Source organism: Schistocerca americana, unplaced genomic scaffold (genome assembly GCF_021461395.2).
Source record: "Schistocerca americana isolate TAMUIC-IGC-003095 unplaced genomic scaffold, iqSchAmer2.1 HiC_scaffold_247, whole genome shotgun sequence".
NCBI classification, from domain to species: domain Eukaryota; kingdom Metazoa; phylum Arthropoda; class Insecta; order Orthoptera; family Acrididae; genus Schistocerca; species Schistocerca americana.
Genome location: NW_025725958.1, coordinates 196,160 through 208,869, shown reverse-complemented (window position 1 = coordinate 208,869; position 12,710 = coordinate 196,160). Strand labels below are relative to the sequence as shown.

Sequence of the window (12,710 nt, the reverse complement as noted above, 5' to 3'; positions counted from 1 at the left end):
AGAGTATCGCAAAACATACAACTCACTCCATGAATTGATTGCTACGGCATCTGTCATCAGCAGTCACAACTAGCAACACCAGTAGCAGCCGACTGCACGTCAAGAATTGGAATGTGCAGTGGGATTTTTGTGAATTCGGCGCAAGGCTGATCTTTGCGACATAGGTTTGAGAATCTTATGGGAACACTTGTACTGTTTCTAAATTAAGTGTAGTGGTGGGAGGAGGGTGCTTCGTGCGCATTACAGCACGCTTGCCAATTGTGGCTGCTAATCGTTGGCTCGTATCTGCCTTGACACATTTTCTGGCTGTGAATTATTCCACTTGCATGGCAGTGTGCGCATGTTGGTGTGTTAAAAATTCTGGAGGCGCTGCCTCGCACTTTACTACTGTGTACCACTCTTGTCGTCCAACTGCAAAAGACTGGGCCACAACAACTTTCCGCGTCTCCATTGCACTGCGCAAACTACGAAACGCTCCCCAAACATGGCACTCACCCACGCAGACGATTTTTCCGACTTTACACGACGCTCACGCAACGCTCACGCTAGTGACAGCCTTATTTAGAGCTTGACGTCGCACACAAGCGAATGAGCACATTTCGCCGACGACTTAGGCCGCCCTCCTAGTGTGGCTGTTCGGTGTCTGCAGGCAGCGAGGGGCTGCAAGCTTCCTGTGTTCGCGCCTATGTCACCTCTGCTTGCTTGTCAGAGACAGAGTATCGCAAAACATACAACTCACTCCATGAATTGATTGCTACGGCATCTGTCATCAGCAGTCACAACTAGCAACACCAGTAGCAGCCGACTGCACGTCAAGAATTGGAATGTGCAGTGGGATTTTTGTGAATTCGGCGCAAGGCTGATCTTTGCGACATAGGTTTGAGAATCTTATGGGAACACTTGTACTGTTTCTAAATTAAGTGTAGTGGTGGGAGGAGGGTGCTTCGTGCGCATTACAGCACGCTTGCCAATTGTGGCTGCTAATCGTTGGCTCGTATCTGCCTTGACACATTTTCTGGCTGTGAATTATTCCACTTGCATGGCAGTGTGCGCATGTTGGTGTGTTAAAAATTCTGGAGGCGCTGGGTATCGATCCCAGTACCTCTCGCATGCTAAGCGAGCGCTCTACCATCTGAGCTACGCCCCCTGCTGACGAACTGCGCTACATACAGCCACATCAATGACACAGACCCTTGCACTCCCATTATTCCGCTGACAAACACTACTCTCAATGTGTCCGTGAGGGTGTCTTTCAGGTTTCCTGCATTCTGCATCGAATCGTAGTTGGCCAAAATCAAAGTGGCACGCACGACGTCGAAAATAGCGTTCGGCCAACGCTCTGAGGTAGACGAACGTGTTGTCCACTCTCTAGACTTCATTGAGGTTAGGCCGTTATACCTAAGGCAGATTTGCACTCGATGACACCTCGACAACAGCCGGTCCTCACATTTACGTCTTGCTCTCCTTACGTCGGTATACGAGTCTGTGACGCTGGCTTTGCAACATCTTGCGTGTCTTTAGGCTCGCCGCGACCAACACTTACCACGCACTGACCACAAAACATGGAGGCGCCGGGGCTTGAACCCGGGACCTATCACATGCAAAGCGAACGCTCTACCAACTGAGCTACGCCCCCAAGCACAAGCAAGCTGCGCTGTTCTCCGTTCTTTGCTACTCTCATGTGCACGGACGCGATGGTTGGTTGGTTTGCAGGGGTGAAGGGACCAGAGTACAAAGGCGCGGACACGTTCACATACGCAAGAGTTCCAAGTAGTTTCGATGCTCTGGTATTACGACTGCAAATTCCGTCCGTTTTTAACGTCTTAAATTGAAGGGACAGTCACAAGTTGCTCCGTTTTCACTCCATGTCGACAATCACACAGCACCTGAGGTAACAAGCACATCTGAAGACCCATTGTGCACTCGACTGTTCATGCCAACTCACTGCCTCGCACTTTACTACTGTGTACCACTCTTGTCGTCCAACTGCAAAAGACTGGGCCACAACAACTTTCCGCGTCTCCATTGCACTGCGCAAACTACGAAACGCTCCCCAAACATGGCACTCACCCACGCAGACGACTTTTCCGACTTTACACGACGCTCACGCAACGCTCACGCTAGTGACAGCCTTATTTAGAGCTTGACGTCGCACACAAGCGAATGAGCACATTTCGCCGACGACTTAGGCCGCCCTCCTAGTGTGGCTGTTCGGTGTCTGCAGGCAGCGAGGGGCTGCAAGCTTCCTGTGTTCGCGCCTATGTCACCTCTGCTTGCTTGTCAGAGACAGAGTATCGCAAAACATACAACTCACTCCATGAATTGATTGCTACGGCATCTGTCATCAGCAGTCACAACTAGCAACACCAGTAGCAGCCGACTGCACGTCAAGAATTGGAATGTGCAGTGGGATTTTTGTGAATTCGGCGCAAGGCTGATCTTTGCGACATAGGTTTGAGAATCTTATGGGAACACTTGTACTGTTTCTAAATTAAGTGTAGTGGTGGGAGGAGGGTGCTTCGTGCGCATTACAGCACGCTTGCCAATTGTGGCTGCTAATCGTTGGCTCGTATCTGCCTTGACACATTTTCTGGCTGTGAATTATTCCACTTGCATGGCAGTGTGCGCATGTTGGTGTGTTAAAAATTCTGGAGGCGCTGCCTCGCACTTTACTACTGTGTACCACTCTTGTCGTCCAACTGCAAAAGACTGGGCCACAACAACTTTCCGCGTCTCCATTGCACTGCGCAAACTACGAAACGCTCCCCAAACATGGCACTCACCCACGCAGACGACTTTTCCGACTTTACACGACGCTCACGCAACGCTCACGCTAGTGACAGCCTTATTTAGAGCTTGACGTCGCACACAAGCGAATGAGCACATTTCGCCGACGACTTAGGCCGCCCTCCTAGTGTGGCTGTTCGGTGTCTGCAGGCAGCGAGGGGCTGCAAGCTTCCTGTGTTCGCGCCTATGTCACCTCTGCTTGCTTGTCAGAGACAGAGTATCGCAAAACATACAACTCACTCCATGAATTGATTGCTACGGCATCTGTCATCAGCAGTCACAACTAGCAACACCAGTAGCAGCCGACTGCACGTCAAGAATTGGAATGTGCAGTGGGATTTTTGTGAATTCGGCGCAAGGCTGATCTTTGCGACATAGGTTTGAGAATCTTATGGGAATACTTGTACTGTTTCTAAATTAAGTGTAGTGGTGGGATGAGGGTGCTCCGTGCGCATTACAGCACGCTTGCCAATTGTGGCTGCTAATCGTTGGCTCGTATCTGCCTTGACACATTTTCTGGCTGTGATATATTCCACTTGCATGGCAGTGTGCGCATGTTGGTGTGTTAAAAATTCTGGAGGCGCTGGGTATCGATCCCAGTACCTCTCGCATGCTAAGCGAGCGCTCTACCATCTGAGCTACGCCCCCTGCTGACGAACTGCGCTACATACAGCCATATCAATGACACAGACCCTTGCACTCCCATTATTCCGCTGACAAACACTACTCTCAATGTGTCCGTGAGGGTGTCTTTCAGGTTTCCTGCATTCTGTATCGAATCGTAGTTGGCCAAAATCAAAGTGGCACGCACGACGTCGAAAATAGCGTTCGGCCAACGCTCTGAGGTAGACGAACGTGTTGTCCACTCTCTAGACTTCATTGAGGTTAGGCCGTTATACCTAAGGCAGATTTGCACTCGATGACACCTCGACAACAGCCGGTCCTCACATTTACGTCTTGCTCTCCTTACGTCAGTATACGAGTCTGTGACGCTGGCTTTGCAACATCTTGCGTGCCTTTAGGCTCGCCGCGACCAACACTTACCACGCACTGACCACAAAACATGGAGGCGCCGGGGCTTGAACCCGGGACCTTTCACATGCAAAGCGAACGCTCTACCAACTGAGCTACGCCCCCAAGCACAACCAAGCTGCGCTGTTCTCCGTTCTTTGCTACTCTCATGTGCACGGACGCGATGGTTGGTTGGTTTGCAGGGGTGAAGGGACCAGAGTACAAAGGCGCGGACACGTTCACATACGCAAGAGTTCCAAGTAGTTTCGATGCTCTGGTATTACGACTGCAAATTCCGTCCGTTTTTAACGTCTTAAATTGAAGGGACAGTCACAAGTTGCTCCGTTTTCACTCCATGTCGACAATCACACAGCACCTGAGGTAACAAGCACATCTGAAGACCCATTGTGCACTCGACTGTTCATGCCAACTCACTGCCTCGCACTTTACTACTGTGTACCACTCTTGTCGTCCAACTGCAAAAGACTGGGCCACAACAACTTTCCGCGTCTCCATTGCACTGCGCAAACTACGAAACGCTCCCCAAACATGGCACTCACCCACGCAGACGACTTTTCCGACTTTACACGACGCTCACGCAACGCTCACGCTAGTGACAGCCTTATTTAGAGCTTGACGTCGCACACAAGCGAATGAGCACATTTCGCCGACGACTTAGGCCGCCCTCCTAGTGTGGCTGTTCGGTGTCTGCAGGCAGCGAGGGGCTGCAAGCTTCCTGTGTTCGCGCCTATGTCACCTCTGCTTGCTTGTCAGAGACAGAGTATCGCAAAACATACAACTCACTCCATGAATTGATTGCTACGGCATCTGTCATCAGCAGTCACAACTAGCAACACCAGTAGCAGCCGACTGCACGTCAAGAATTGGAATGTGCAGTGGGATTTTTGTGAATTCGGCGCAAGGCTGATCTTTGCGACATAGGTTTGAGAATCTTATGGGAACACTTGTACTGTTTCTAAATTAAGTGTAGTGGTGGGAGGAGGGTGCTTCGTGCGCATTACAGCACGCTTGCCAATTGTGGCTGCTAATCGTTGGCTCGTATCTGCCTTGACACATTTTCTGGCTGTGAATTATTCCACTTGCATGGCAGTGTGCGCATGTTGGTGTGTTAAAAATTCTGGAGGCGCTGCCTCGCACTTTACTACTGTGTACCACTCTTGTCGTCCAACTGCAAAAGACTGGGCCACAACAACTTTCCGCGTCTCCATTGCACTGCGCAAACTACGAAACGCTCCCCAAACATGGCACTCACCCACGCAGACGATTTTTCCGACTTTACACGACGCTCACGCAACGCTCACGCTAGTGACAGCCTTATTTAGAGCTTGACGTCGCACACAAGCGAATGAGCACATTTCGCCGACGACTTAGGCCGCCCTCCTAGTGTGGCTGTTCGGTGTCTGCAGGCAGCGAGGGGCTGCAAGCTTCCTGTGTTCGCGCCTATGTCACCTCTGCTTGCTTGTCAGAGACAGAGTATCGCAAAACATACAACTCACTCCATGAATTGATTGCTACGGCATCTGTCATCAGCAGTCACAACTAGCAACACCAGTAGCAGCCGACTGCACGTCAAGAATTGGAATGTGCAGTGGGATTTTTGTGAATTCGGCGCAAGGCTGATCTTTGCGACATAGGTTTGAGAATCTTATGGGAACACTTGTACTGTTTCTAAATTAAGTGTAGTGGTGGGAGGAGGGTGCTTCGTGCGCATTACAGCACGCTTGCCAATTGTGGCTGCTAATCGTTGGCTCGTATCTGCCTTGACACATTTTCTGGCTGTGAATTATTCCACTTGCATGGCAGTGTGCGCATGTTGGTGTGTTAAAAATTCTGGAGGCGCTGGGTATCGATCCCAGTACCTCTCGCATGCTAAGCGAGCGCTCTACCATCTGAGCTACGCCCCCTGCTGACGAACTGCGCTACATACAGCCACATCAATGACACAGACCCTTGCACTCCCATTATTCCGCTGACAAACACTACTCTCAATGTGTCCGTGAGGGTGTCTTTCAGGTTTCCTGCATTCTGCATCGAATCGTAGTTGGCCAAAATCAAAGTGGCACGCACGACGTCGAAAATAGCGTTCGGCCAACGCTCTGAGGTAGACGAACGTGTTGTCCACTCTCTAGACTTCATTGAGGTTAGGCCGTTATACCTAAGGCAGATTTGCACTCGATGACACCTCGACAACAGCCGGTCCTCACATTTACGTCTTGCTCTCCTTACGTCGGTATACGAGTCTGTGACGCTGGCTTTGCAACATCTTGCGTGTCTTTAGGCTCGCCGCGACCAACACTTACCACGCACTGACCACAAAACATGGAGGCGCCGGGGCTTGAACCCGGGACCTATCACATGCAAAGCGAACGCTCTACCAACTGAGCTACGCCCCCAAGCACAAGCAAGCTGCGCTGTTCTCCGTTCTTTGCTACTCTCATGTGCACGGACGCGATGGTTGGTTGGTTTGCAGGGGTGAAGGGACCAGAGTACAAAGGCGCGGACACGTTCACATACGCAAGAGTTCCAAGTAGTTTCGATGCTCTGGTATTACGACTGCAAATTCCGTCCGTTTTTAACGTCTTAAATTGAAGGGACAGTCACAAGTTGCTCCGTTTTCACTCCATGTCGACAATCACACAGCACCTGAGGTAACAAGCACATCTGAAGACCCATTGTGCACTCGACTGTTCATGCCAACTCACTGCCTCGCACTTTACTACTGTGTACCACTCTTGTCGTCCAACTGCAAAAGACTGGGCCACAACAACTTTCCGCGTCTCCATTGCACTGCGCAAACTACGAAACGCTCCCCAAACATGGCACTCACCCACGCAGACGACTTTTCCGACTTTACACGACGCTCACGCAACGCTCACGCTAGTGACAGCCTTATTTAGAGCTTGACGTCGCACACAAGCGAATGAGCACATTTCGCCGACGACTTAGGCCGCCCTCCTAGTGTGGCTGTTCGGTGTCTGCAGGCAGCGAGGGGCTGCAAGCTTCCTGTGTTCGCGCCTATGTCACCTCTGCTTGCTTGTCAGAGACAGAGTATCGCAAAACATACAACTCACTCCATGAATTGATTGCTACGGCATCTGTCATCAGCAGTCACAACTAGCAACACCAGTAGCAGCCGACTGCACGTCAAGAATTGGAATGTGCAGTGGGATTTTTGTGAATTCGGCGCAAGGCTGATCTTTGCGACATAGGTTTGAGAATCTTATGGGAACACTTGTACTGTTTCTAAATTAAGTGTAGTGGTGGGAGGAGGGTGCTTCGTGCGCATTACAGCACGCTTGCCAATTGTGGCTGCTAATCGTTGGCTCGTATCTGCCTTGACACATTTTCTGGCTGTGAATTATTCCACTTGCATGGCAGTGTGCGCATGTTGGTGTGTTAAAAATTCTGGAGGCGCTGCCTCGCACTTTACTACTGTGTACCACTCTTGTCGTCCAACTGCAAAAGACTGGGCCACAACAACTTTCCGCGTCTCCATTGCACTGCGCAAACTACGAAACGCTCCCCAAACATGGCACTCACCCACGCAGACGACTTTTCCGACTTTACACGACGCTCACGCAACGCTCACGCTAGTGACAGCCTTATTTAGAGCTTGACGTCGCACACAAGCGAATGAGCACATTTCGCCGACGACTTAGGCCGCCCTCCTAGTGTGGCTGTTCGGTGTCTGCAGGCAGCGAGGGGCTGCAAGCTTCCTGTGTTCGCGCCTATGTCACCTCTGCTTGCTTGTCAGAGACAGAGTATCGCAAAACATACAACTCACTCCATGAATTGATTGCTACGGCATCTGTCATCAGCAGTCACAACTAGCAACACCAGTAGCAGCCGACTGCACGTCAAGAATTGGAATGTGCAGTGGGATTTTTGTGAATTCGGCGCAAGGCTGATCTTTGCGACATAGGTTTGAGAATCTTATGGGAACACTTGTACTGTTTCTAAATTAAGTGTAGTGGTGGGAGGAGGGTGCTTCGTGCGCATTACAGCACGCTTGCCAATTGTGGCTGCTAATCGTTGGCTCGTATCTGCCTTGACACATTTTCTGGCTGTGAATTATTCCACTTGCATGGCAGTGTGCGCATGTTGGTGTGTTAAAAATTCTGGAGGCGCTGCCTCGCACTTTACTACTGTGTACCACTCTTGTCGTCCAACTGCAAAAGACTGGGCCACAACAACTTTCCGCGTCTCCATTGCACTGCGCAAACTACGAAACGCTCCCCAAACATGGCACTCACCCACGCAGACGACTTTTCCGACTTTACACGACGCTCACGCAACGCTCACGCTAGTGACAGCCTTATTTAGAGCTTGACGTCGCACACAAGCGAATGAGCACATTTCGCCGACGACTTAGGCCGCCCTCCTAGTGTGGCTGTTCGGTGTCTGCAGGCAGCGAGGGGCTGCAAGCTTCCTGTGTTCGCGCCTATGTCACCTCTGCTTGCTTGTCAGAGACAGAGTATCGCAAAACATACAACTCACTCCATGAATTGATTGCTACGGCATCTGTCATCAGCAGTCACAACTAGCAACACCAGTAGCAGCCGACTGCACGTCAAGAATTGGAATGTGCAGTGGGATTTTTGTGAATTCGGCGCAAGGCTGATCTTTGCGACATAGGTTTGAGAATCTTATGGGAACACTTGTACTGTTTCTAAATTAAGTGTAGTGGTGGGAGGAGGGTGTTTCGTGCGCATTACAGCACGCTTGCCAATTGTGGCTGCTAATCGTTGGCTCGTATCTGCCTTGACACATTTTCTGGCTGTGAATTATTCCACTTGCATGGCAGTGTGCGCATGTTGGTGTGTTAAAAATTCTGGAGGCGCTGCCTCGCACTTTACTACTGTGTACCACTCTTGTCGTCCAACTTCAAAAGACTGGGCCACAACAACTTTCCGCGTCTCCATTGCACTGCGCAAACTACGAAACGCTCCCCAAACATGGCACTCACCCACGCAGACGATTTTTCCGACTTTACACGACGCTCACGCAACGCTCACGCTAGTGACAGCCTTATTTAGAGCTTGACGTCGCACACAAGCGAATGAGCACATTTCGCCGACGACTTAGGCCGCCCTCCTAGTGTGGCTGTTCGGTGTCTGCAGGCAGCGAGGGGCTGCAAGCTTCCTGTGTTCGCGCCTATGTCACCTCTGCTTGCTTGTCAGAGACAGAGTATCGCAAAACATACAACTCACTCCATGAATTGATTGCTACGGCATCTGTCATCAGCAGTCACAACTAGCAACACCAGTAGCAGCCGACTGCACGTCAAGAATTGGAATGTGCAGTGGGATTTTTGTGAATTCGGCGCAAGGCTGATCTTTGCGACATAGGTTTGAGAATCTTATGGGAACACTTGTACTGTTTCTAAATTAAGTGTAGTGGTGGGAGGAGGGTGCTTCGTGCGCATTACAGCACGCTTGCCAATTGTGGCTGCTAATCGTTGGCTCGTATCTGCCTTGACACATTTTCTGGCTGTGAATTATTCCACTTGCATGGCAGTGTGCGCATGTTGGTGTGTTAAAAATTCTGGAGGCGCTGGGTATCGATCCCAGTACCTCTCGCATGCTAAGCGAGCGCTCTACCATCTGAGCTACGCCCCCTGCTGACGAACTGCGCTACATACAGCCACATCAATGACACAGACCCTTGCACTCCCATTATTCCGCTGACAAACACTACTCTCAATGTGTCCGTGAGGGTGTCTTTCAGGTTTCCTGCATTCTGCATCGAATCGTAGTTGGCCAAAATCAAAGTGGCACGCACGACGTCGAAAATAGCGTTCGGCCAACGCTCTGAGGTAGACGAACGTGTTGTCCACTCTCTAGACTTCATTGAGGTTAGGCCGTTATACCTAAGGCAGATTTGCACTCGATGACACCTCGACAACAGCCGGTCCTCACATTTACGTCTTGCTCTCCTTACGTCGGTATACGAGTCTGTGACGCTGGCTTTGCAACATCTTGCGTGTCTTTAGGCTCGCCGCGACCAACACTTACCACGCACTGACCACAAAACATGGAGGCGCCGGGGCTTGAACCCGGGACCTATCACATGCAAAGCGAACGCTCTACCAACTGAGCTACGCCCCCAAGCACAAGCAAGCTGCGCTGTTCTCCGTTCTTTGCTACTCTCATGTGCACGGACGCGATGGTTGGTTGGTTTGCAGGGGTGAAGGGACCAGAGTACAAAGGCGCGGACACGTTCACATACGCAAGAGTTCCAAGTAGTTTCGATGCTCTGGTATTACGACTGCAAATTCCGTCCGTTTTTAACGTCTTAAATTGAAGGGACAGTCACAAGTTGCTCCGTTTTCACTCCATGTCGACAATCACACAGCACCTGAGGTAACAAGCACATCTGAAGACCCATTGTGCACTCGACTGTTCATGCCAACTCACTGCCTCGCACTTTACTACTGTGTACCACTCTTGTCGTCCAACTGCAAAAGACTGGGCCACAACAACTTTCCGCGTCTCCATTGCACTGCGCAAACTACGAAACGCTCCCCAAACATGGCACTCACCCACGCAGACGACTTTTCCGACTTTACACGACGCTCACGCAACGCTCACGCTAGTGACAGCCTTATTTAGAGCTTGACGTCGCACACAAGCGAATGAGCACATTTCGCCGACGACTTAGGCCGCCCTCCTAGTGTGGCTGTTCGGTGTCTGCAGGCAGCGAGGGGCTGCAAGCTTCCTGTGTTCGCGCCTATGTCACCTCTGCTTGCTTGTCAGAGACAGAGTATCGCAAAACATACAACTCACTCCATGAATTGATTGCTACGGCATCTGTCATCAGCAGTCACAACTAGCAACACCAGTAGCAGCCGACTGCACGTCAAGAATTGGAATGTGCAGTGGGATTTTTGTGAATTCGGCGCAAGGCTGATCTTTGCGACATAGGTTTGAGAATCTTATGGGAACACTTGTACTGTTTCTAAATTAAGTGTAGTGGTGGGAGGAGGGTGCTTCGTGCGCATTACAGCACGCTTGCCAATTGTGGCTGCTAATCGTTGGCTCGTATCTGCCTTGACACATTTTCTGGCTGTGAATTATTCCACTTGCATGGCAGTGTGCGCATGTTGGTGTGTTAAAAATTCTGGAGGCGCTGCCTCGCACTTTACTACTGTGTACCACTCTTGTCGTCCAACTGCAAAAGACTGGGCCACAACAACTTTCCGCGTCTCCATTGCACTGCGCAAACTACGAAACGCTCCCCAAACATGGCACTCACCCACGCAGACGACTTTTCCGACTTTACACGACGCTCACGCAACGCTCACGCTAGTGACAGCCTTATTTAGAGCTTGACGTCGCACACAAGCGAATGAGCACATTTCGCCGACGACTTAGGCCGCCCTCCTAGTGTGGCTGTTCGGTGTCTGCAGGCAGCGAGGGGCTGCAAGCTTCCTGTGTTCGCGCCTATGTCACCTCTGCTTGCTTGTCAGAGACAGAGTATCGCAAAACATACAACTCACTCCATGAATTGATTGCTACGGCATCTGTCATCAGCAGTCACAACTAGCAACACCAGTAGCAGCCGACTGCACGTCAAGAATTGGAATGTGCAGTGGGATTTTTGTGAATTCGGCGCAAGGCTGATCTTTGCGACATAGGTTTGAGAATCTTATGGGAACACTTGTACTGTTTCTAAATTAAGTGTAGTGGTGGGAGGAGGGTGCTTCGTGCGCATTACAGCACGCTTGCCAATTGTGGCTGCTAATCGTTGGCTCGTATCTGCCTTGACACATTTTCTGGCTGTGAATTATTCCACTTGCATGGCAGTGTGCGCATGTTGGTGTGTTAAAAATTCTGGAGGCGCTGCCTCGCACTTTACTACTGTGTACCACTCTTGTCGTCCAACTGCAAAAGACTGGGCCACAACAACTTTCCGCGTCTCCATTGCACTGCGCAAACTACGAAACGCTCCCCAAACATGGCACTCACCCACGCAGACGACTTTTCCGACTTTACACGACGCTCACGCAACGCTCACGCTAGTGACAGCCTTATTTAGAGCTTGACGTCGCACACAAGCGAATGAGCACATTTCGCCGACGACTTAGGCCGCCCTCCTAGTGTGGCTGTTCGGTGTCTGCAGGCAGCGAGGGGCTGCAAGCTTCCTGTGTTCGCGCCTATGTCACCTCTGCTTGCTTGTCAGAGACAGAGTATCGCAAAACATACAACTCACTCCATGAATTGATTGCTACGGCATCTGTCATCAGCAGTCACAACTAGCAACACCAGTAGCAGCCGACTGCACGTCAAGAATTGGAATGTGCAGTGGGATTTTTGTGAATTCGGCGCAAGGCTGATCTTTGCGACATAGGTTTGAGAATCTTATGGGAACACTTGTACTGTTTCTAAATTAAGTGTAGTGGTGGGAGGAGGGTGCTTCGTGCGCATTACAGCACGCTTGCCAATTGTGGCTGCTAATCGTTGGCTCGTATCTGCCTTGACACATTTTCTGGCTGTGAATTATTCCACTTGCATGGCAGTGTGCGCATGTTGGTGTGTTAAAAATTCTGGAGGCGCTGCCTCGCACTTTACTACTGTGTACCACTCTTGTCGTCCAACTGCAAAAGACTGGGCCACAACAACTTTCCGCGTCTCCATTGCACTGCGCAAACTACGAAACGCTCCCCAAACATGGCACTCACCCACGCAGACGACTTTTCCGACTTTACACGACGCTCACGCAACGCTCACGCTAGTGACAGCCTTATTTAGAGCTTGACGTCGCACACAAGCGAATGAGCACATTTCGCCGACGACTTAGGCCGCCCTCCTAGTGTGGCTGTTCGGTGTCTGCAGGCAGCGAGGGGCTGCAAGCTTCCTGTGTTCGCGCCTATGTCACCTCTGCTTGCTTGT

General features: G+C 50.9%; 8 non-coding genes across 8 annotated transcripts; all 8 read right to left on the bottom strand.

The window, feature by feature from the left end:
- Positions 1-1,074: 1,074 nt before the first annotated feature.
- Trnaa-agc lies at positions 1,075-1,147 on the bottom strand. Its single transcript has one exon. It is a non-coding gene; the product is annotated as a tRNA-Ala (tRNA).
- Positions 1,148-1,563: 416 nt separating this feature from the next.
- On the bottom strand, positions 1,564-1,636 carry Trnaa-ugc. The gene has a single exon. It is a non-coding gene; the product is annotated as a tRNA-Ala (tRNA).
- Positions 1,637-3,362: 1,726 nt separating this feature from the next.
- Trnaa-agc lies at positions 3,363-3,435 on the bottom strand. Its single transcript has one exon. It is a non-coding gene; the product is annotated as a tRNA-Ala (tRNA).
- Positions 3,436-3,851: 416 nt separating this feature from the next.
- On the bottom strand, positions 3,852-3,924 carry Trnaa-ugc. Its single transcript has one exon. It is a non-coding gene; the product is annotated as a tRNA-Ala (tRNA).
- A 1,726-nt stretch (positions 3,925-5,650) lies between these two features.
- Positions 5,651-5,723, bottom strand: Trnaa-agc. The gene has a single exon. It is a non-coding gene; the product is annotated as a tRNA-Ala (tRNA).
- Positions 5,724-6,139: 416 nt separating this feature from the next.
- On the bottom strand, positions 6,140-6,212 carry Trnaa-ugc. Its single transcript has one exon. It is a non-coding gene; the product is annotated as a tRNA-Ala (tRNA).
- Positions 6,213-9,364: 3,152 nt separating this feature from the next.
- On the bottom strand, positions 9,365-9,437 carry Trnaa-agc. The gene has a single exon. It is a non-coding gene; the product is annotated as a tRNA-Ala (tRNA).
- Positions 9,438-9,853: 416 nt separating this feature from the next.
- Trnaa-ugc lies at positions 9,854-9,926 on the bottom strand. Its single transcript has one exon. It is a non-coding gene; the product is annotated as a tRNA-Ala (tRNA).
- Positions 9,927-12,710: the final 2,784 nt, after the last annotated feature.